At 45.2% G+C, this 25,104-nt stretch overlaps 1 long non-coding RNA gene across 5 annotated transcripts in view; it reads left to right on the top strand.

The window, feature by feature from the left end:
* The first annotated feature begins 10,854 nt into the window (after positions 1-10,854).
* Positions 10,855-25,104, top strand: part of LOC115285478 — a 28,331-nt gene continuing 14,081 nt past the window's right edge. For 2 of the 5 annotated variants that reach the window (XR_003905541.1, XR_003905539.1), the window contains exons 1-4: positions 10,855-10,895; positions 12,721-12,935; positions 13,749-14,727; positions 16,146-16,237. This is a non-coding gene — a long non-coding RNA (uncharacterized LOC115285478). Of the gene's footprint in view, positions 10,896-12,720; positions 12,936-13,748; positions 14,945-16,145; positions 18,042-25,104 lie in introns of those variants that run through there. The other 3 variants (XR_003905537.1, XR_003905540.1, XR_003905538.1) reach the window with 3 other exon arrangements.

Raw genomic sequence — 25,104 nt, 5'->3', positions numbered from 1 at the left:
AGTCAGGCAGAGAAGGACAGATACCATATGTTTTCACTCATAGGTCTAACGGGAGAAACCTAACAGGGGACCATGGGAAGGGGAAGAGGGGTGGAAAAGAGTTAGGGAGAGGGAGGGAGGCAAATCATGAGAGACTTTTGAATACTGAAAACAAACTGAGGGCTGAGGGGGGAGGGCGAAGGGGGGGTGATGATCATGGAGAGGGGCACTTGTGGGAAAGAGCACTGGGTGTTAGGTGGAAACCAACTTGACAATAAACTATAAATTTAAAAGAATAATAAATAAATTCAGTGGTTTTTAGGATAGTCACCACTATCTAATTCCAGAACGTTTGCTTCACCCCAAAAAAGAAACCTGGGACCCATTAGCACTCACTCCCCATCCTGCCCACCCCCCTAGGCAAGCACTAATCTACCTTCTGCCTCTAGAGATTTGTCTATTCTGGATATTTTCATATACATGAAATCATACAGGAAATGGCCTTTTGTGGCTGGCTTCTTAAACTAGTGTAACGTTTTTGGAGTTTGCCCATGGTGTAGTGTGTATCTGGCCAAACCATATTATAGATGCACCTCCTTTTGTTCATCCCTTCTTCTGAGGATGGACATTTGAGTTGTTTCTGCTTTTTGACCCTTATGGTAATGCTGCTGTGAGCACCCTGTCCAAGTTCTCACAAGGCTGTCCACTGCATCAGTTCTCTTCGGCATGACCCCAGGACGGAGCTGCTGAGTCACACAGTAACTCTATGTGGAACTTTTTGAGGAACTGACAGATGATTTTGTAAGGTTTCACCTTTGTTATTATCCTCATTTTGCCAATGAGGAAACTGAGGTGGGGAGGAAGTGAGGCAACTTGCTCATAATCGCCAGGTATTGAAGGGTGCACCTGGGGGGGGGGGCGGATGCTTCTCCACAATGGGTGTATTTCACCCATTGTCCAAAACTTTTTTTAATTGGTTCATTTGTTTATGTTTTACTTCATATCCAAGTTAGTTAGCATATAGTGCTAACAATGATTTCAAGATTCTGCAATACTTTTGGGGTTTTTTGTTTTTACTTTTTTTATGTTTATTTATTATTGATACAGAGAGAAACAGAGCATGAGTGGGGAAGGGGCAGAGAGAGAGAGGGAGACACAGAATCAGAAGCAGACTCCAGGCTCTGAGCTGTCAGCACAGAGCTTGACTCAGGCCTCGAACCCACAAACTGTGAGACCAAGACCTGAGTCGAAGCCGGTCGCTTAACCGACTGAGCCACCCAGGCGCCCCAAGATTCTTCAATACTTTTGAGCAGCTTCTATGTGCCCGTTCCTAGCGTAGGTGCTGGAGTTACTAGCAGTATCTGGGAGCAAGATAGACATAATCCCTGCCCTCTTAGGAACCATAGTTTGGTGGGGAAAACAGACAATGAGCAAATGATTATGGTTTGGACGGTGTGGACTGTGCGGTGGGGAAGTCTGGGAGAGGGTATTCCTCTACTGTGCCGGAGCAAGGCACCTTCTGCAGCTTTACATTGTAAGAGCCTAGCTTGGAGCCCGCCAGCCCAGGTTTAAATCCCGCTCCCCACCTGCTCCCCGGGGGGCCCGGCAAATTCCCTAGTGTCCATGCCTCCGTTTCTCATGTGGAAAACGGACAGAGTGCAAGACATCTATTCTGAGGGGTGTAAGGTACGGTGGACTCAGTGCCTCGAAGCGTGCATCACTTAAAATCTGGTACTGGTAACCCCCAGACCATCTGTTAGACCGTCTACACCTTACCCATCCTTCAGGGGTATGAATCCTGGTCCCTCCAACTTGCACCGTTTCAACTGCTCACTCGCGCCACCCCACGCACACGGCCCTGGGCGGAATGGACCAGCATCCATGCAGTGCGCGGGCCAGGGTCCTGCAGTTCAGCCCAGCTGGCTCCATGCCTCCAAGTTCCTTGTTGCACAGAAAAGGAAACGATTTGTATCTGTTCATCTTTTCTCCTTCCCTAGATGACAAGCTCTTTGAGGCCAGTCTCTCTCACTCTTGCAATGCTGAAACATGTCAGTGGGAAAAACAAATGGAAACAGAGTCTCAGAGCACAGACTCTGGAGCCAGACAGATCTGGGTGCGAAGCCCTGCTCGGCCACCTATAGCCACCTGACCCGGGGGAAGTGGCTGAGACCCTCGGAGTCTCCCTTTCTCGTCTGTGAAAGGCGGCTGGGGACAGCTGCCTCTCAGAGCCGCGGTGGGTGGGGGTCAGCAATGAGCGGCAGAAGCGCCTGGTTTGGGCACCTTGGAGGCCGGGTGGTTGCCTCCAGTGCCGCGGAGGAGCCGGAGCGCCACCAGTGCAGCGTGCCCGGCAGAGGCAGCAAGTGCAGGAAGCAGGCAAGGTCAGAAGGAACACCAGCTCTGGGAGATGTCCCCTGCATGGTCACGTACATGGGGTAGAACGGAACAGATTTCCCTCTTTGGGCTTTGTCTCCTCCTAACCTCACACATGCTTCTTTTGCTATTTTTATGAAGTGGAAATGGTAACTGAAAGTATTCATTTCACGCTACCCAGTGAATTATTAAGAAATGCACACAAGCAAGAAATTACGCAGTCCCCAAACTGCCTGCCTCATCATCAGCTTACTGGCCAGAGAAATACTGTAACTCCTGAATTGTACTGTTCCTAAGACATCGCCTGGGTTGGCTTTACTGCATTACTCAAGAGTTATGCCAGAAGATATTAAAAAATTCCTCCTGCTAAAAAATAAAAATAAATTCCTCGCGGTCAAAGATTTCCTATAAAGGTGACCACACATCAGCAGTGCATGTCCTATATTTAATATTCAGAAATTTGTGAGGAATAATAATATGTTGCCTTTGAAATGAGTCTTTTCTTGAAGTGGGCCTCAGGAAGGATGAACTGTTTATTTGTATCAAAAGCAATCACAGGGATGCCTGGGTGGCTCAGTTGGTTAAGCGTCTGACTCTTGATTTCTGCTCTGGTCATGATCTCATGGTTCGTGAGTTTGAGCACAGAGTTTGCTTGGGATTCTGTCTCTCCCTCTCTCTCTGCCCCTCCACTGCTCCATCTCTCTCTCTCTCTCTCTCTCTCTCTCTCAAAATAAATAAGTAAAACCTTTTTAAAAAGCAGTCACAGGGGTGCCTGGGTGGCTTGTCGGCTAAGCCTCCGACTTCGGCTCAGGTCAGATCTCACGTTCGTGGGTTCGAGCCCCGCGTCAGGCTCTGTGCTGACAGCTAGCTCAGAGCCTGGAGCCTGCTTCCGGTTCTGTGTCTCCTTCTCTCTCTGCCCCTCCCCCTCTCATGCTCTGTCTCTCTCTGTATCAAAAATTAATAAAAACATTTAAAAAATTAAAAAAAATAAAAAATAAAAAGATTGTTAAAAAGCAGTCACAGGATTTATCTATTGCAATGAGCAAGGAACTAAAAATGTAACTGTGTGTGTGTGTGTCTGTGTGTGTGTATCTGTATATACACAACTTACATTTATACACACACCCACACTATAAAAATACATACCTATATCATTAAAATTTTTTAAATATTTTTAATGTTTTTTTTATTTTTGAGAGACAAAGAGAGACAGTGCAAGCAGGGGAGGGTCAGAGAGAGAGGGAGACACAGAATCCAAAGACAGACTCCAGGCTCTGAGCTAGCTGTCAGCACAGAGCCCGACATGGGGCTTGAACTCAGAAATGGCAAGATCACGACCAGAGCCAAATCAGACACTTAACCGACTGAGCCACCCAGGCACCACCCCCGTATTACTTTTCACATGGCCTCCCACTTTTTTCCATGGCAATTCCAAGAGGCAGTATGCGTGTGGAGAGGGTTACTGCCCCTGCCAGTCCCAACATAGTAGCTGAGCTCCCTGGGGTGCCGAAAAGAGGCCCTCGCAGCCCTGGTTACATGTCCATTTTATATTCAGAGGCATTTATAAGCCACGAGAATTTTGCACAGACAGAACTCCCAAATATAATTCCAGACTCCGAGAAATCTCTCATCTTGGTGGGTGTGGACCTAAAATTCACCTTTCTTTTTTTTTTAAGCACACTCCTGAAACAGAGTGAATTAATTGTGTAAACAAGGTCGAGTGTGTGTATTGGATGGGTGGTGGTTGGGGGAGGTCTTAATGATTTATGAAAATTTATGAGAACAAACCCTTGTAAGACCCTTGTAAGTCAAGGGACATTCTAATTATAAACATTCTCATCTAGCTTTCCTTTTTCAAATATTCTCTCAGACTCCTCACTAATCTGTCTATATTTTGCCTCAAATTGGTCATATCTAACCATGAAATTAAAAATTGGTTGGAGGCAGGAAAAGGGAATTGGCTTCCCTTTGGTGGTGGCTTAAATTGGGCAATAGAGAAGAAAATGAGAGAAGGAAGAAAACAGAGAATACATACTACTCTGGTCCACAAGGAGGTGATATTAAAGGGAAAGTAGTCACCCCCCTCCCCAGTGAAAGCTGGGGACCGAATTCAGGAGTCCACTCCCTCTTGAGCCCTGCCATACCAAACACCCCAGGGCTTTGCCCCCAGACCCTCTGTAACAGCAAGCTTTCTGAATGGATAACTAGGACACACAGGGAAAGGAAACGGCATCTCTGAACTGCACATGGAGCCAGAAGCCAGGGTCTCTGGGCACAGCTCTCTCAAACCCCAGCGTCAGATGCCGAAGCCTGAATCACTCTTGATCCTTTTGAGGATTCAGGTCTTCCCTGACTCAGAGGGATTAGCTCACTAGAAGCACAGTCCCCTCCTCCCCCTTTCCTCCCTATTTGTAGGTAGAGACAGTTGGGAGGTTGTGGTTCAAACTCTACTTGTTTCCAGGCACTTCCTCTCATCAACAGCAGCTCCTCCACCATTGCCAAGAGGTATCTGGGGAGAAGGGTCTATCTCAGTTCTCAGCTCCCAACACCACTTCCAGGCAACCTGGAGGCAAAAGCCTTTTGTCTACTTTCTTTTCAGATTTCAGCAAGGGTGAACAGTCTGGGTCTCTGTGGTTTGGGTTTTGTAAAAATCCTAAACCTTCTCACTAGGAAGGAGGGTCTTGGGTTCAGGAGACTCTAGAAAACTTTGTGACTTCCCCTGGCTATGCCTCAGGGAGAAAACCTGTTCTTTTGCAGTGGAATGGAGAATTGGGAGGGAGGGTGAGAAGAGGGGAGAGGCCCAGGTGCCTGTGGTATCCTGGGTTTATTTCCACCAATTTGTGTCTCCAGTTTGGCATGGAACCGGAAGTGTGGCCTGCCCTCCATCCCACTTCCTCCTCCCCAAGGGAACTGCTCACAAGGAGGGGAGAGGGCAGCAGACGGCAGGCTTCCCAGCAGGGCCCTGTGCAGCCAGCTGTGCAGTCGGTAGTGGCGGATTCAGTGCACGGTTCTACCTCTTTTTTCTCCCCCAAACATGGTGTTTCCACCCTTTGATTAAGAACCTCTGAAATGCTGTGCAGAACTTTGAATGGAGGAGGGTCTGTGGCTTTCACCAGTGGCTGGAAGAGTTCCTTGACCCCGTGAGGACACAAAGTCATGTCTGAGGGCCCTGGTTTCTGACACTGGGCACCACAGGAGCCATTTCCTGGGCTTGCCATTTGTCAGCGTTTTGTGTAGTCTCTTAGTTACCTCCCACTCAGACATCTGCCCAGAGCCCTCTCATCCCCCTCCAGGACTCCTGCCACCCACAACTCCTATTCTTTTATTTAACAAAGCCTTGCTTATGGCTCCTGAGCCAAGAGGTCAAGTTCCCCCAGAGTGACACTGCCACCTCTCACTAGCTGGTCACCAGTGTACGTGCCTCCCACAGCGTGTACATCCATCGTGGTGGAGGGGTGAGCCCCGAGGACACTGTTGGCAGCTGGGCAGCTGACACCTCACCCTTTGCTCCACCCAAGGCTTTCCTCCTCAAGTCGGGAGAAGGTTCAGGATTAAAAAGCAAAACAAAACACCAAACCACAGTGACCCAGCGTGTTCGCCCCACTGAAATATCTCAAAGGAAAGTAGGCCAAAGGGTTTTGCATCCCTGCTGCCCCACAGTGGTGTCTTCTTCGCAGGAGCTGAGCAGCCCAGGAAGTGGGCCCAGACGCCTCTCCCCAGCCCTTCCCTGCGCCCCTCCTTCTTGTCTCTTCTAAGCAGATTCAGCCCACTGAGCAGCCCACCGGGAGCCTGGGAGCGGGTGGGAAGACATGGGAACATCATCTAAAACGAACCCGGATGTTTTCGGGCTGCTCCATACCACCTATACCATCCCCAGCGCCAAACTTAAGATTTTCTTTAGTCTCTTCCTCTGAGCGCTTAGCCCCTCTTCCGCCCCACCGGCCCCCAGACCCGGAGCTCCCCCAGGTCAGGGCCGGAGCCTGCGTAGGCTCGGATGTGCCCGCTGAATCGAAGAGGAGCTCTAAAGTGGCGCCACAGGAGTCCGAGGGTCTGAGAGTCGAGGCAGAACAGGACAGAGGGGCTAGAAGGCAGCGAGGGTCAGCAGTCTGCATGTGCCAGCCGGCAGGGCTCGGGCACTATCCCGCTTCCCGAGTCCCAGGGACACGGGAGCCCCCACCACCGCAAAGTGGGGTCAAACAACCCTAACCATGAATGTGTGACTTTCGTCTGCAGACCACATGGGACAAGAGAGTGAGTTGCTATTTCTACTAGATGCCACATGTATGCTCTTCGGGTTAGCAGGGACCCTCCTGAAGGTACATCTTCACTTTGATCAGGGACCACTTTGGCCATCTGGGGAAGCCTTTGGACCCTTCCTCAGAAACTTGTTTTAAAATATATAAGAGATGGGGCGCCTGGGTGGCTCAGTTGGTTGAGCGACTAACTTTGGCTCAGGTCATGATCTTGTGGTTTTCTGGTTCCGGCCGCATAGGGCTCTGTGCTGACAGAGCAGAGTCTGGAGCCTGCTTCAGATTCTGGGTCTCCCCCTCTCTCCGCCTCTCCCCCATTTGTGCTCTGTCTCTCAATAATAAATAAATGTAAAAAAATTTTTAAATAGGTAAGAGATACATAGAATTTCAATGAAAACCCTCATATTGAATACCAGTAATCAAAATATTTTTAATTGTGATATGATGATAAATGTGCACCTTCATTCATGCATCGAATAATAAAATCTAATACTTCCCTTAATTTTGAAGTGGGAATGAACTTAAATGATATAAGATCCCCACAACAACCATGAACTAATATGAAAATACCTGTGATTTCCAAGGGTGACAAAGTCACTGTTGACTTTACTGTGGTTTGACACCCACATCCATAAGGGAATAAAATGCTCAATTTCAGTTAGAGGTTGGTGGAAATTAAGGTGTAATTTATTCCCAGGCAAGTTCACAGACACCTTCAAATTCAATTTCTGTATCCTCAGCCCTGGTGCTGCCACAGCACTGGTTCTCAGCCACAGGCAGTGAGTGGTGCTCAAATCTCACTGCACACCTGCACCACCTTGGGAGACCGGCCCCGGCCCCACGCCTGACCACCTGAATGCAGTCCCTGAGGATGGAGGGTCCTAGCATCCTGTTATGCTTTGTTTTTATTAATGGTTTTAGATTCTACCGTGCAGCCAGGGTGGAGAGCCACCAGCTAGAAGAGCAGAATCAGGGGAGTGAACCCCACTGGATTAAAGAGCTGGGCACAAGAGCAAGCCTGAACTCTCTGCTCCCGTAACTGGAGCCTGGGCATTGCTGCCCACCCATCAAGCCTTTGCCTACTGGGTGCTGGCCCACGCTGGGTTGTGTTGGGCGTAGAGAACACTATGGAGGCCATGTTAGACCCACACCCCCTCTGGCCTCGGGCTGGTGATGCTCTTTCTTGGATAGGGCCCTTCCTCTGAGTAGTCACACTCTTCATGGTTGTGCCCACTCTCTTTTCAAGCTCCACATCCTGGTCCTTCCTCATCTCTCCTCACCTCCCTCACCCCTGGGCAACTGCCTTGATCAGCTCCAGGAGCACCACTTGCTTTGTGTTCTGTGAAAATGGTGCACCCTAGAGTTGTGCAAGGACAGAACTGCCCACCTAGCTCGGCATCCAGTTCTAATTCCTGGAAGTGGGAATGAACTTAAATGATATAATAAGATCCCCACAACAATCATGCTTCTGGCACCACGCCTGGAACAATCTAGAGGAGGTCTAAAGAATTCCTTCCGGGGCGCCTGGGTGGCTCAGTCAGTCAAGCCTCCGACTTCGGCTCAGGTCAGATCTCACGTTCATGGGTTCAAGCCCCAAGTCAGGCTCTGTGCTGACAGCTCAGAGCCTGGAGTCTGCTTCTGGTTCTGTGTCTTCTCTCTCTGACCCTCCCCCTCTCATGCTCTGTCTTTCTCTGTATCAAAAATAAATAAAACATTAAAAAAAAAAAGAATTCCTTCCAAGGGTGCCTGGGTTGGGCATCAACTCTTGATTTTGGCTCAGGTCATGATCCCAGGGTTGTGGGATCAAGCCCCGTGTCAGGCTCCAGGATGAGCATGGAGCCTACCTGAGATTCTCTCTCTCTCTCTCTCTCTCTCTCTCTCTCTCTCTCTCTCTCAGCCCCTCTCTCCCACTCATGCTATCTCTTTATCTCTCTCTCTCTCAAAATAAATAAATAAACCTTAAAAAAAAAGAATTCCTTCCTGTTCTCTGCATCTCAGTTCTCATGTACGAGAAGGCACAGGGGAGTGAGCAACCATTAAGGACTCCCCCAGTTTGACCATTTAAGATTCTTCCCCACAACCTGTTCACTTGTTTATTTATTTTGGCTTATAAATATGTGAGTACCTACTATGTGCCAGGCACTATTCTAGGTGCTTGGGCTATATCAGTGAAGAAAAGGTACAAATCTTTGCCCTTGTGGAGTTTATAATTTATTCGGCTGGAGGTGGGGAGTAGGAAAGGCACTAAACACTACATGAGGCTTAAGGCAATTATAGAGTGCATGAGGGAACTGGAGTGGGATTCACTTTCCTTAAACAAGATGGTCAGGGCAGCGAGGAGGGAACATCTGAGTGAAGACTTGAAGGAGGGGAAGGAGCAAACCAGCTGGAGAACCCACCCATGCAGGAGCCCTCGTCAGAGAAAAGCAGAAGCCAAGAGAGATGGTGAAAAGCGTCAGGCCTATTGCTGGGAGAAACAAGGGAAAAATGGAAGAAGAGGTTTTAGGACCTTGAATTTCAAGAGTAAGTAGCAAAGAAAAAACCCAATTCCGTTCTTATTGTCTGGAAACGACACCATGACAATGGCATTGGACGAGTCCAGCAATCGCCAGGGATAGCCAGCCTCCACCCCAGTCAAACAATGGGGGAAGCGGGGCTGGAGGAAGTGAAACGCTGAGCTAGAAGCCTTGGGAGGCCCCTCCCCTCCACCACCCCAAGCCTAGGCCAGCAGCGCTGGACAGAGAGGCTGGATGCCTAGCCCCCAGCCCAGGCCTCTGGCAGTTCGGCTGGTCTCAGCCCTGATGCCTGTGGTAGGGAGCCCACATCACCTGTGCTGTCCCTTTAAGCGCTGTCCTAATTTAAAGACTTTGTGCTTGCTCTTATCTGTGCCCTGAGTCTCTGATCCCACTCACTGGGCTCTTCTCCAGCATTGCCTCAGAATGGTCTTCCCTGGCCATCCTCTTCTATCAAAAAGAGTCCAGCCCCTCTACCACCCGTTTGTCTCTGCCCCCACCACGCACGCTGCTTACCCCAACCCAGCATTACATTATATACCGACATATCGATTGTCTCCATTACTAGAAAGTGAGCTCCGTGGGGCAAAGACTATGTCATATTCATCATTGTACCCCTAGAGTCTACACCAGTGCCTGACGTACACTAAGCACTCTGTTCTGCCTTTCCTGGGGTTAGGGGATGCTGGGGAAACTACCCAAGCACTAACCAGACTCTTTGGAAATATTTTCCTCACAAAAGATACTCACCAACTGAACTGGATTGAACAGTGTCCTTCCCAAATTCATGTCCACTGGAACCTCAGAAAGTGACCTTGCTTGAAAAGAGGGTCTTTGCAAATGTAATCAAGTTAAAATGAAGTCATACTGGATTTGGATGGGCCCTACGCCAATTGTCCTTATAAGAAAAGGAAAATTTGGGAAGAAGATGCGAGACAGAGGGAGATGGCCATGTGTTAGTGGTGGCAAAGATTGGAGTGATGCATCTACAAGCCAAGGATTGCTGGCCACCGCGAGAAGCTGGGAAAGGGGAAGAAGTGTCGTCTCCTAGGGACTTCAAAGGGAGCATGGCCTGGTTTCTGACTTCACATCTCCAGAAATGTGGGAGTACATTTGTTTAAGCCAGCCAGTCCATGGAGCTTTGTTAGGGCTGCCCTGGGATGCTAATATACCAGTGTTACCTGGAGCCCTGATCTCAAAAGTGGCACTTCGTTTGCTGGATGCCCATCACTGGAAGAACCCAGAAGCATGAGATCTGCCTCTGCCCCCAAGGAGCTTTCAGTCTAGTTTGGGGAAGACATGACTTGTTCTCGCAAAGATTTCTCTCCCCATTCCCGTAAGTGCTTCCTGCAGAAAGAGGACGTGGAGCTTGCGTCACTCGCTTGTCTGTGAGCACGCTGTAGTTGTTGTGATGAGCACATGCTACCCGAGGGGAACCGACCGTGAGTCCCCACCAACAGGATGTCATCACAGAGCAGCGCTGTGCAATCCACACATTGTGTTAGCCACATGTCATTTCAAATATGGTAGCCACATTTTTGTAGTTTTTATTTTTTACATTTATTTATTTTTGAGAGACAGAGTGAGACAGAGCGCAAGCAGGGGAGGGGCAGAGAGAGAAAGAGACACAGAATCTGAAGCAGGCTCCAGGCTCCAAGCAAGTGCTCAGCTCAGAGCCTGACGTGGAGCTCGAACCCAGGAACCGTGAGATCATGACCCGAGCCGAAGTCGGATGCTCAACCGATTGCATCCCTGTAGCCACATTTTTAAAAAGCAGAAACAGGTAAAGATCATTTAACTTTGTTTTTAAGTTTATTTATATTTTAATTTACAACCAAGTTAGCATATAGTGCAACAATGATTTCAAGAGTTGATTCTTTAATGCCCCTTTCCATTTAGCCCTTTCCCTCTCCCACAACCCCTCCAGTAACCCTCTGTTCTCCATATTTAAGAGTCTCTTATGTTTTGTCCCCCTCCCTGTTTTTATATTATTTTTGCTTCCCTTCCCTTATGTTCATCTGTTTTGCATCTTAAATTCCACATGAGTGAAGTCATATATTTGTCTTTCTCTGACTAATTTCGCTTAGCATAATATCCTCCAGTTCCATCCATGTAGTTGCAAAAGGCAAGTTTTCATTCTTTTTGATTGCTGATTAATACTCCATTGTATATGTATATCACATCTTCTTTATCCATTCATCTGTTGATGGACATTTGGGCTCTTTCCATACTTTGGCTAGTGTCAATAGTGTTGCTATAAATGTTGGAGTGCATGTGCCCCTTCGAAACAGCACACCTGTATTCCTTGGGTAAATACCTAGTAGAGCAACTGCTGGGTCCTAGGGTGGTTCTATTTTTGATCTTTTGAAGAACCTCTATGCTGTTTTCCAGAGTGGCTGCACCAATATTCCCACCAGCAGTGCAAAAGAGATCCTCCTCCTTCTCTGCATCTTCGCCAACATCTGTTGTTGCCTGAGCTGTTAATGTTAGCCACTCTGGCAGGTGTGAGGTGGTATCTCATTGTGGTTTTGATTTGTATTTCCCTGATGTTGAGTGATGTTGAGCATCTTTTCATGTGTCTGTTGGCCATCTGGATGTCCTCTTTGGAGAAGTGTCTATTCATGTCTTCTGCCCATTTCTTCACTGGGTTATTTGGTTTTTGGGTGTTGAGTTTGATGAGTTCTTTATAGATTTTGGATACTAACCCTTTGCTATGTCATTTGCAAATATCTTCTCCCATTCCGTTGGTTGCCTTTTAGTATTGCTGATTGTTTCCTTTGCTGTGCAGAAAGTTTTTATTTTGATGAGGTCCCAATAGTTCATTTTTGCTTTTGTTTCCCTTGCCTCTGGAGACATGTTGAGTAAGAGGTTGCTGTGGCCAAGGTCAAACAGGTTTTTGCAAAGGTAATTTTATTTTTATTTGTTTATTTTTTTAATGTGTAAGGTTTATTTATTTTTGAGAGAGAAAGAGACAGAGTGCTAGCAGAGGAGCAGTAGAGAGAGAAGAGACAGACAGAATCTGAAGCAGGTTCCAGGCTCTGAGATGTCAGCACAGAGCCCAATGCAGGGCTCAAACCCACAAACCATGATCTGACCTGAGTCAAAGTCAGACGCTTATCTGATTGTTACCCAGGTAATTTTAATAAAATATTCTACTTAGCCCCAAGTTGTCAAATATAGCTTTTAATATGCAATCAACAAAAAATGAATTAATAATATACTAAGTGAAATAAGTCATTTGGAGAAAGACAAATATATGATTTCACTCCTACATGGAATTTAAGAAACAAAACAGATGAACAAAGGGGAAGAGGAAGAAAAAGATAAAAACAGAGGTAGGCAAACCATGAGGGACTCTTAACTAGAGAAAAGAGGATTGCTGGGGCGGGGAATGGACTAAATGGGTGACAGCACTAAGGAGGGCACTTGTGAGGAGCACTGGGTATTACATGTAAGTGATGAATCACTAAATTCTACTCTTGGAACCAGTACTACACTATATGTTAACTAACTTGAATTTAAACAAAAACTGGGAAGAAAAAATAATAATACTAATAAAATAAAAAATAAAAATTACTAATGAGATATTTTCATTCTCCCATACTAAGTCTTCAAAATCTAGGATGCACTTTGCTCTTCGAGCCCATCTTAAATCAGACCAGCCACATATCAAGTGCTCAGTGACCACACGGGGCTAGAAGTTGCCGACGGCCAACTATGTCATAGAGGCTTCCAGACACACCAGCAGTGTTTCACTTGGGGGCCACAGACCCCTAAGGCTTCACAAAAGAATTTTGGGAACTCCATTAATTTCCCAGAAAAGGTTAGTCAAAATGTGGGTGTATGTACTTTTTCCTTTCAAAGGTGCCAAGGTCCCACGCAGGTTTGGAACCCCCACAGCAGGTGCAGACGTAAAGCCCCAAGCCGGAGACCGGCTCCTTCATCTTGCAGCACCGGAGCAAGCGGGCAGGGAGCCGCACCCCACTCCGGGAGCACCTGCTTCCGGGGACTGGGAGCGCGCGCCACACTCGGCACGCTCCCCCCGCTGCCCCGCCCCCGCGCCGGGTGACGTCCCAGCGGGCGTGAGCCGAAGTCAGCAAGTAGCAGTTTCCTGGGCTTCTTGCGACATGCCTGACACATCTCTGCGCTCGTCTTAGATGTCACACAAGTTTCCACGGAAAGAACGGCTTCCTCTTTGCGCTGACTGGCCTCCCCTCCCTCGTCAGGAGTCTGTACTGTTTCCGCCCGGCCTCTTAGAAGGAGGTTTCCTGTAGCAACCCTCCACCCCCACCCTAGGCGGACCTACAAGGAAGGTTCTTTACAAAGAGGGTCCCCAAGTCGGAATAACTTGGAGTCGGGGGATATTGAAAATGCAGGTGCCGGGACCCAGACCGATTAAACCTGGGTGTCTGGGGAAAGGACCAGGGGTCCTCTACTGATACTGAATTGCTGGGGGGGGGGGGGGGGGGGCGCCTTTGGACTTGCTTCTTTTTCCTATGGAAAGTGGCATGGCGTGAGCCAGAACTGGCCTTTGCAGTCACCTGAATTTTGCAGCTGGACTACTGCCACCGTCTAGTTCTGTGGCTTTGCGCAAGTTTTTTTAAACCTCTCTGCCTCTCCATTTCCTTGCATGCAGAATGAAGATAACCTGTGACCTGAATCATGCACAGCTCTAGGAGCCCTGCTGTCAGTCCTCCCGGATGGCAGCTTCCTGGGCCCAGCTCTCCCCACCCCACCCCCACCCCACCTCTGTCCCACACCACTGACTTCCCACTCTCCCCCATGTAACTGGGAAGTTCCTTTCAAGCCCGGCTTGAAGAAGAACCAAATGTTTTGGACACCAGCTCACTTATGGTCAAGACACTTCCCCGAGTTCCTCTAAAGATGCCAAAGTAAAGATAACTATGTTTATTTCCCCCCCAAAGGATGGAAAAAGATTATTCGTGCAACCAATTTCATAGTCTTGATGTGATCCCAAGCCAGCACGACAGGTTTCCCACAAAGCCAGTGTCTGGGATCCTATGATTTCCATCAACAAAAATGTTAACGTTGACCAACAGCCACACTCACTTCAGGATGATTTATTTGTAAAGGTTGATAAATCCCCAAGTAACCAATTGTTTCAGAAAGATCCCCTGAAGGGGTTGACCTGAGGAATAAGCATGGATTTCCCTCTTGCTGGGTAGATAATGGGGAGCAGGGAGCACCTCTCACAGGCACTGATGTCCTGGGAAGTCCTGACATCCCCACTCTCCTGCCCTCCCCCCTGAGTGTGGCCCTCCACTCCAGGCAGGCCAGGCTCCCCTGGTCCCTAAGCACTGCTAGAGTACCCTAGCTTGATACTCATCATCACTGTCCCCCTTTTCCTCTCTGCCCCTTCTTAGCCTTCAAGTCCCACCTCCTTCAAGAAGTTTCCAGGCTGCTTCAGCTCCCGAGTTTGCAGGTCCCTCCTCTGATTTGCCCAAGCCTGGATGACCTGCACTTTGTCCTCAGGCTCTGTGCTGGAAGCTGGAAGCCTGGGTTCCCAAGCAGGGCCAGTGTGGAGGTCCTGCACAGAAGTCCTCAATACAGTTTTACTGATCACTGGGTTTGATGTGCTGCTTCAAGGAAGAGAGGTAAAAATTCAAATAACTTAGAGCCTAGACATAAATTATATAAGCCTAAGAACTGGGCTGTATGACTCATATTTAGGTCTAGTCCCACTGAACTTGAAGTTGCAAAACAGAGGAAACAAGGGTTACTACAAAACAGCCTAACCACAGCGTGCACATCTTGTTTGTTATCTGTATGTGATGCTTTTGGTTTCAGAAACATAGACCTATTGCAAGATTAGTTCTCTGGGCCGGGAACTAGTTCATCTTTATTGGATCAGCTGGGGACAGTGAGGGGGTGGGCCTCTACTAAAGTCTGGATCTTTGTTACATTCAGAAATGCTTTTCTATAAAGGGACTTCCCTTCAGTAAAATGGTCACAAACTCAAGGAGGAAATATGTTGAGAAGAGAAAAATCCAGTCCAGGGTGTGTTTTTCCTGAGTCATCAGCTTGTTTTACTTTATGGACACAGTGTTGAACTGTGTAATAGATCTAGTTTCCCTTTTCTCATTGGCTGCTGGGAAGCTTGGAGTCATTCCTGTGACCCACCAAAGTGAGTATGTCCATGTCTGTGTTAGTTTCTTGACTGGCTCCATTTTATATTCACAAATTCACTTTTTCCTCCATTTTGCTCATCACATTGCTGAAATTTGCCTTAAGTCTTATTTTTTTTAGTTTCAATGTTTATTAATATTAGAGAGAGAGAGAGAGAGAAAAAACATAAGTAGGGGAGGGGCAGAGAGAGATGGAGACAGACTAAAGCAGGCTCCAGACTCCGAGTGCCAGCACAGAGCCTGACTCAGGGCTCTAACTCATGAGCCGTGAGATCATGACCTAAACCAAAGTCTGACACTTAACCAACTGAGCCACCAAGACACCGCATCCTTAAGTCCTATTTAGAATAATGAGGAGAGTACAAGGAGAAAGGGGAAAAATGGTTCTTATCTTTGAGGAATCAAGAAAAGATACATAAAGACATAAAAAACAATAATGAAAATGTTACAGAAGTTAACATTTATGTAGCGTGTATGCAGGATAATATGATATGTATTATCTCACTAAATTTCCCAACAGGCCCCCAGGTAACTACAGAACTATTATTTTCCCCAAAATTAGTATTGCGGATAAGGAAAAGTCAACAGAGAGCTCAGGATCTCACAGATGGTGAATGGGGTGGCTGGGATCCAAGCCCAGATCTGGGTGACACCAAAGCTTGGGCTCATAGGCACCAAATCTACAGAGTCACATGTAAGTGAAGGAGCTATGTGGAGCTCACAGAGAGTCTGTGGAATTAAGGGTTAGAGAATTCACTTTTGGCCAGCCTTTGATTGTCACAGAGAATATCACTAGGTTCTTGGTACCTGTGTTGTAATGACAAATAGCTCAGATCGAAAGAGCGTGTGGGTCCCAACTCTAATCCCACCCATTGCTCCTAACCCAGACCCTGGGAGTGACACTGGGAGGACACCCCCACCACAGGCAAGGACTGTGTCTTATTCCAGCATGGCATCCCACCTGAAGCGGGCCCTCATAGTAAGTGCTAAATTAATAAATGTGTGAACAAGTTCACAGGTGCTTCACAATCATTTGTGGCACTGCGCACATGAAGAGAGCTATACCCAGACCTGCACAAAAGTATCCTGATCACATACGTAACGCAGACATGCAGACACGTTCAGTCGTCACAGGTTCCTACAAAAACCCTGCCTTTTCCAATATAAAATTGCTCGCGTTAAGTGCTACACGGTTTTTCAAATTTTAGTGAGAAGGGAAGAAATAGTAAACTATTTTATATCTAGAGTAAGGTAGAAGATTCCAGTTCACACTTAGATGGTTGGGGAATTGGGAAAGCCCGGGCTGACATGGAATCCCTAAGACACGAAGGATCAGCCCCGGGGCTGCCCCTCACCAGGCAAGGCCATTGGGAGTCTCTGGACTTTTCACTCCCAGCATTTTTGCTAGATTGAGCCCTGGATTACGCTTTTAGTCAATAAGCACTATCAACAATCGGAAGGCAGAGTAGCTTAGTGAGTAAACTCCAGGGCATGGGAGTCCAAACTGGGCTCAGTTTCCATCTCAGGCACTGTACTAGTGAATGTTCTCCAGAGAAACAGAATGCGTATGTAGACGCTGTGTTCAAGGGCCATCTGGAAACAAAATTCCTTCCTCCTAATGGACCTCGGTCTTTTAAGATCTCAACTGATTGGTTGACGCCCATCCACATTATGGAAGGTAATCTGCTTTACTCAAAGTCTACTGATTTAAATATTAATCTCATCTGCAACACACCGATTGTGCACCCTCAAAATTCATATGCTGAAACCCTCATCCCAGTGGTGCGGTATTGGAGCATTAGGAGCTGGGGACTTGGGGAGGTAACTCAATCATGAGGATAGAGCCCTCATGAATAGGACTAATGCCCTTATAAGAAAAGGCCAGAGAGCTGCTCACTCTGAGGATGTTGCCAGAAAAGGGCTGCCTGCAACCTGGAAGACGGTTCTCCCCAGAACTCAACCATGCTGCTACCCTGGTCTCAGACTTCCAGCCTCCAGAACTTTGAGAAATCAATTTCTGTTGTTTATAAGCCACCCGGGGTTACAGCACTTGGTTATAGCAGCCCCGAAGGACTAAGGCATCATCTAAAAAATACCTTCCCAACAACATCTACACTGGTGTGTGACCAAATGAACACCTAGCCAAGCTGACGCATAAAACTAACTAAGCCATTTACTAGCTTTGCGATTTGGGCCTCAGTGACAATACCTGCTTTGTAAAGTTGGTGGCAGGTCAGGCAGGGGCGCACGCTTGAGTGCTGCACCCAGCACGTGGGGGAGGGGTCGGGGCCGGCAGTGGAGTTAGCCAGGGAGGCCAGGCCTCTGGATTCTCATGCACGTGTCAGGAGCAGCTGGGCCACCTTTCCAACCAGGTACATGCCTCCTGCCGGGCTCGGTAGCAGGGACACATCCTCATGCTCACTCCTTCTGGCAACACTGAAGCCATAGGTAGGAGTTGCCTCTCTCTACATGGCCTGATCACAGGGTCACTTTTGAGTCCCCCCTGAGGGCCGCAATGCTAATGCACTAGCTGAGGGGAGATCATATTCCATTCTGAAAAGGGCCAACTACAGGGACCTGTCTCTGTGCCTATGAGAAGGATCAGGCATCACGAAGGCTCTCACTGGAGTTCACCTTGTACGAGAAAGTTAAGTCTTAAAATACACAGTTTATGGCAAAAGCACAAAAGGGAATTATCTCCCTAAGAATTAAAGTTTCAGGGTGCCTGGGTGGCTCAGTCGGTTAAGGATCTGATTCAGTTTGGGTCATGATCTCCCAGTTCAGGGTTCGAGCCTCACGTTGGACTCTGCTGACAGCTTGGAACCTGCTTCAGATTCTGTGTCTCCCTCTCTCTGCCCCTCTCCCGCTTGCATGCTGTGTCTCTCTCTCTCTGTCAAAAATAAACATTTAAAAAAATTTAAAGTTTCTCTTACTGCCTTTCCTTCCTATCCCTCAACATCTCACATCTAAGTTTGCTTAGAACCCCCAGATGATTTCTGGCCTCCAGGCTGCCCTCGATCCATCTTGTCCAGCAGCTTCTATTTGTGGATTTCTCTTGCTGTTTTCTACCCATCATGCCTTGTGCTTCTTTTAAAAATTATGGTTACATATTATTTTTTGTTTAAAAATTTTTAAGGCAAATAATGTAATATGACACATGTGCTCCCATGTGTACCACATGGTACTTTATGCAGTAATTTATATCCCCCGAAAATCTATAGTTCATTCCATTTGTTCAAAGCAAATCACATTTAAAGTACTCAGGAGAACTATATAACAAAGAACTCTTTAACACAGTGGTTCTCAAACTGGAACTTGCATCAGACTCACCTGGAGAGCTGGTGAAAATTTATCTTTCTTTATTTTAATTTAATTTAATTTTTAAATTTACATCCAAGTTAGTATATTGCACGATGATGATACCAGGAATAACTTCCAGTGATTCACCCCCTATGTAGCACACCCAGTGCTCATCCCAAGTGTCGTCCTAATGCCCTGACCCATTTAGCCCCTCCCCCCTCCCACAACCCCTTCAGTGACCCTCAGTTTGTTCTCTGTATTTAAGAGTCTCTTATCTTTTGTCCCCCTCCCTGTATTTATATTATTTTTGCCTCCCTTTCCTTATTTTCATCCGTTTTGCATCTTAAATTCCACATATGTGTGAAGTCATATGTTTGTCTTTCTCTGACTATTTCACTTAGCATAATATCCTCTAGTTCTATCCACATTGTTGCAAAAGGCAAGATTTCTTTCTTTTTGATTGCCAAGTAATACTCCATCATATCTTTCCACTCTTTGGCTTTTATCAACAGTGCTGCTATAAACATTGGGGTGCACGTGCCCCTTCAAAACAGCACACCTGTATTCCTTGGATAAATACCTAATAGTGCAAATGTTGGGTCATAGGGTAGTTCAATTTTTGACCTTTTAAGAAATCTCCATTCTGTTTTCCAGAGTGGCTGCACCAGTTCGCATTCCCACCAGCTGTGCAAAAGAGATCCTCTTTCTCCACATCTTTGCCAACATCTGTTGTTGCCTGAGCTGTTAATGTTAGCCATTCTGACAGGTGTGAGGTGGTATCTCATTGTGGTTTTGATTTGTATTTCCCTGATGTTGAGTGATGTTGAGCATCTTTTCATGTGCCTGTTGGCCATCTGGCTGTCCTCTTTGGAGAAGTGTCTATTCATGTCTTCTGCCCATTTCTTCACTGGGTTATTTGGTTTTTGGGTGTTGAGTTTGATGAGTTCTTTATAGATTTTGGATACTAACCCTTTGCTATGTCATTTGCAAATATCTTCTCCCATTCCGTTGGTTGCCTTTTAGTTTTGCTGATTGTTTCCTTTGCTGTGCAGAAGGTTTTTATTTTGATGAGGTCCCAATAGTTCATTTTTGCTTTTGTTTCCCTTGCCTCTGGAGACATGCTGAGTAAGAGGTTGCTGTGGCCGAGGTCTAAGAGGTTTTCGCCTGCTTTCTCCTCTAGGCTTTTGATGGCTTCCTATCCTACATTTAGGTCTTTCATCCATTTTGAGTTTATTTTTATGTGTGGTGTAAGAAAGTGGTCCAGGCTTATTTTTCTGCATGTCGCTGTCCAGTTTTCCCAGCACCTCTTGCTGAAGAGACTGACTTTATTCCACTGGATATTCTTTCCTTATTTGTCAAAGACTAGTTGGCCATACGTTTGTGGGTTTATTTCTAGGTTCTCTCTTCTGTTCCATTGATCTAGGTGTCTGTCTTTGTACCAGGACTGTACTGTCTTGATGAGCACAGCTTGGTAATACAGCTTGAAATTGGGGATTGTGATGCCTCCTGCTTTGGTTTTCTTTTTCAAGATTGGTTTGGTTATCCAGGGTGTTTTCTGGTTCCATACAAATTTTAGGATTGTTGGTCTTGCTCTGTGAAAAATGCAGGTGTTATTTGGATAGGGATTGCACTGAGTATGTAGATTGGTTTGGATAGTATTGACATTTTAACAGAATTTGTTCTTCCAATCCATGAGCATGTACTATTTTTCCATATTTTTGTGTCTTCTTCAATTTCTTTCATAAGCTTTCTATAGTTTTCAGTGTATAGATTTTTCACCCCTTTGGTTAGTTTTATTCCAAGTTATTTTATGGTTTTTGGTGCAATTGTAAGCGGAATCAATTATTTGATTTCTCTTTCTGTTACTTAATTATTGGTATATAGGAATGCAACTGATTTCTGTGCATTGATTTTATATCCTGCAACTTTGCTGGATTCATGGATCAGTTCTAGCAGTTTTTTGGTGGAATCTTTTGGGCTTTCCATATAGAGTATCACATCATCTGCAAAGGGAAAGTTTGAATTCCTCCTTGCCGATTTGGATGCCTTTTTCTCCTTTGTGTAGTGTGATTGCTGAAGCTAGGACTTCCAAAACTACATTAAATAACACTGGCTAGAGGGAAAATCCCTGTTGTGTTCCTGTCTTTAGGGGGAAAGTTCTCAGTTTTTCCCCATTGAGAATGATATTAGTGGTGGGTCTTTCATATATGGCTTTTATGATCTTGGAGTATGATGCTTCTATCCCTACTTTCTTGTGCGTTTTTATCAAGAAAGGATTCTGTATTTTGTCAAATACTTTTTCTGCATCTATTGAGAGAATCACCTGGTTCTTATCTTTTCTTTTATTGTTATGATGTATCACACTGATTGATTTGTGGATATTGAACAAGTCCTGTATTCCAAGTATAAATCCCACTTGGTCATGGTGAATAATTCTTTTAATGTTCTGTTGGCTGGTGTCTTGTTGAGGATTTTTGCATCCAGGTTCATCAGGGAAATTGGTCTGCAGTTCTCTTTTTTAGTAGGGTCTTTGGTTTTGGAATCAAGGTAACGCTTGTTTGTTTCATAGAGTAAGTTTGGAAGTTTTACTTCCATTTCTATTTTTTGGAGCAGCTTCAAAAGAATAGGTGTCAACTCTTCTTTAAAAGTTTGGTAGAATTCCCCTGGAAAACCATTTGGTCCTGGACTCTTATCTTTTGGGAGATTTTTGATTACTAATTTTATTTCTGTACTGGTTATGGGTCTGTTCAAATTTTCTATTTCTTCCTGTTTCAGTTTTTATAGTTTGTATGTTTATAGGAATTTGTCCATTTCTTCCAGTTTGCCCAATTTTTGGCATATAGTTGCTCATAATATTCTCTTATTTTTGTTTGTATTTCTTTTTTTTAATTTTTTATTAATGTTTTTTATTTATTTTTGAGAGACAGAGAGAGCCAGCATGAACAGGGGAGGGTCAGAGAGAGGGAGACACAGAATCTGAAGCAGGCTCCAGGCTCTGAGCTAGCTGTCAGCACAGAGCCCGATGCGGGGCTCGAACCCACGAATGGTAAGATCATGACCTGAGCCAAAGCTGGAAGCCAGACACTTAAAACCGACTGAGCCACCCAGGAGCCCCTTTTGTTTGTATTTCTGCAGTGTTGGTTGTGATCTCTCCTCTTTCATTCTTGATTTTACTTATTGAGTCCTTTCCTTTTTCTTTTTTATCAAACTGGCTAGGAGTTTATCTACTGTTGTTGTTGTTTTTTAAATTTCAATAGCATTATATCTGCTCTAATCTTTATTATTTCCTGTCTTCTGCTGATTTGGGGTTTTATTTGCTGCTCTTTTTCCAGCTCTTTAAGGTGTAAGGTTAGGTTGTGTATCTGAGACCTTTCTTCCTTTAGGAAGGCCTGGATTGCTATATGCGTCTCTCTTATGACCACCTTTGCTGCATCTCATAGGTTTTAAGCTGTGGTGTTATCATTTTCATTGGTTTCCATGTACTTTTCAATCTCCACTGTAACTTCTTGATTAGCCCATTTATTCTCTAGTAGAATGTTCTTTTGTCTCCAAATATTTGTTTCTTTCCAGATTTTTTCTTTGGTTGATTCAGAGTTCCATAGCTTTGTGGTCTGGAAATATGCATGCTATGATCTCAATCATTTTGTACTTGTTGACGGCTGATTTGTGCCCCACTATGTGATCTAGTCTGGAGAATGTTCCACGTGCCCTTGAGAAGAATGTGTATTCTGTTGCTTTGTGATGAAATATTCTGATTATATCTGTTAAGTCCATCCGGTTGAGTGTGTCATTCAAAGTCATTGCTTCCTTGTTGATTTTCCCTTTAGGTGGTCTGTCCAATGCTGTAAGTGGGGTGCTGAAGTCCCCTACTATTATGGTATTATTGTCTATGAGTTTATGTTTGTGATTAGTTGATTTACATATTTGGGTGCTCTCACATTGGGGGCTTAAATGTTTACAACTGTTAGGACCTCTTGGTGGATAGATCCCTTAATTATGAAATAATGACCTTGGTCTCTTGTTACAGTCTTTATTTTAAAGTCTAGATTATCTGGTTTAAGTATGGGTGCTCCAGCTTTGTTTTGGTGACAATTAGCATGATAGATAATTCTCCATCCTCTCTTTCAATCTGACGGAGTCTTTAGGTCTAAAATGGAGATCTTGTAAACAGCATATAGATGGGTCTTATTTTCTTATTCATTCTACCTTATGTCTTCTGACTGGAGCGTTTAGCTCATTGACATTTAGAGTGAGTATTGAAAGATATTGAACTTACTGCCATTGTGTTGCCTGTAGAGTTGGAATTTTTGGTGGTGTTCTTGGACCCTTTCTAGTCTTTGTTGCTTTTGGTCTTTTTTGTTTTGTTTCATATTTTTTCCCTTCAGAGAGTCTACCTTAAAATTTCTTACAGGGCTGATTTAGTGGTCACAAACTCCTTTAGTTTTTGTTTGTCTGGGAAACTCCTTCCATCTTTCCTTCTTTTTGAATTTTGAATGACAGAATTTCTGGATAAAAAATTCTTGGCTGCATATTTTTCCAATTCAGCACATTGAATATATCCTGACACTCCTTTCTGGCCTGCCAAGTTTCTGTGGATAAGTCTGCTGTGAACCTGATCTGTCTTCCCTTGTAGGTTAAGGACTTTTATTCCCTTGCTGCTTTCATGATGCTTTCCTTGTCTGTGTATTTTGTGAATTTGACTATGATATGCCTTATTGATGGTTGGTTTTTGTTGAATCTAATGGGAATTCTCCGTGCTTCCTGGATTTTGATGCTTGTGTCTTTCCTCAGGTAAGGAAAGTTTTCTGCTATGATTTGCTCACCTAAACCTTCTACCATTTCTTCTCTCTCTTCAATCTTCTGGGACCCCTATGATTTGGATGTTATTCCTTTTTAATGAGTCACTGAGTTCTCTAATTCTTATATCATGCTCTTTTGCCTTAGTTTCCCTCTTTTTTCTGCTTCATTATTCTTCATAAGTTTGTCCTCTATATCACTGATTCACTGCTCTGCTTCATCTGTCTTTGCTGCCTTGGCACCCATTCAAGATTGCATCTCAGTTATGACATTTTTAATTTTGTCCTGACTAGATTTTACTTCTTTTATCTCCTCAGAAGGAGATGCTGGGCTTTTTTCAACCCCAGCTAGTATTCTTATTATTGTGATTCTAAATTCTGGTTAAGACATCTTGCTTATTTCTGTGTTGACTAAGTCCCTGGCTGTCATTTCTTCTGTTTCTTACATTTGGGGCAACTTCCTTCATTTCATCATTTTGGAGGAAGAAAAAGAACTAATAAAGTAAAAAATTAAAATTAAAAAATTAAAAACAACACAAAAATTCAAATAAAGGATGCTATATTCTAAGTGTGTTTTGGTCTGCTTGTTGAAAAAAGCTTGGTAGAATAGACAAAAAAGGGAAAGAAAAGAAAAAAGGGGGAAAGGTTGGAAAACGTTTGAAAATTTAAACATGGAATACAATAAAATGAAATGATTAAAGTAAAATAGAATTAAAAAGTTACAAAAAATAAAAACTATAGTAGAACAAAATTAAATAAAAATATTTTTATAAAAAAATAAAAATAATTTTTCTCTTTCTGTATTCAATAAGAAGAAAAAGGAAAAAATTGAGTAGATGGACCAGAAAACAATGAAATTGTTTCCAATATAACTGTTTCCAATGAAGTTGTTCCAATGTAACAAAATCATATCCAGTTTCCCCTAGAAGTCAAACTATGAAGCGTTTTATAGTTTGTAAACTAATCAGTCAGAAAGCGCAGTTGATGCAGTTGGATGGGGCTTGGTGCAATGGCTCCATTCTCCACTAGATGGCGCTTGCTTAGCTCACTGGGGTGGATTGTTGCGGCATATATATGCATGTATGCTCATGCTCAGGAGAGGTGAAAATGGTGTCACCCAGCTACCCAGTCTCTACCCAGAACTCCATGCTCTCGCTCACCAACAATCAAGCACTCTTCCTTTGTCCCTGGCTTCCATGCACTCCTCGCTTCTATGCTGTCCACTACCAAGCCGTCAGCCTATCTGGGAGCACCCCCCTCCCAAATTTTATCTCAGATAGGGATGTGTTTCTAAACCCCTCACTTCTAAGGACCCTCTGACCCACTGGGGTACGGTCTCGAGGAGCAATGGCCAGGTGCCAGCCCACCCCAGGAACATTGATGCGACCATGCTGCTCAGATGTCCAGAGACTGCAAGTTGGTACCAGCCTAAGAAAAAGTTCACACACTCATGTAGCAGCAGTGTTTTGGGAACTATGGTAAATCACAACACACATCTATCACCAGTCTTCACTGCCCCCAAACGTCCTTGTTCCAACCTTGTGGTTGTTCTCCAGGGTCCACTGGGACCTTTGCCTGTGGGGAGGCCACACGGCCTCTACCATATGTCCTCTCAGCAGGGCTGAGGACCCCTTAGACTTCACTGTCTGCTCCTGGGGATTTGCCCTTCCCACCAGACCTCTGCCAGGTGCCAAGCTGCAGAGTTTCAGACTCTGCATTTCCCTTTTTAAAGAGTTTGGTTGGGGGCGCC

This window comes from Suricata suricatta, chromosome 2 (assembly GCF_006229205.1).
Source record: "Suricata suricatta isolate VVHF042 chromosome 2, meerkat_22Aug2017_6uvM2_HiC, whole genome shotgun sequence".
Taxonomy (NCBI): Eukaryota; Metazoa; Chordata; class Mammalia; order Carnivora; family Herpestidae; genus Suricata; species Suricata suricatta.
This window is presented reverse-complemented; position numbering and strand designations above follow the sequence as displayed.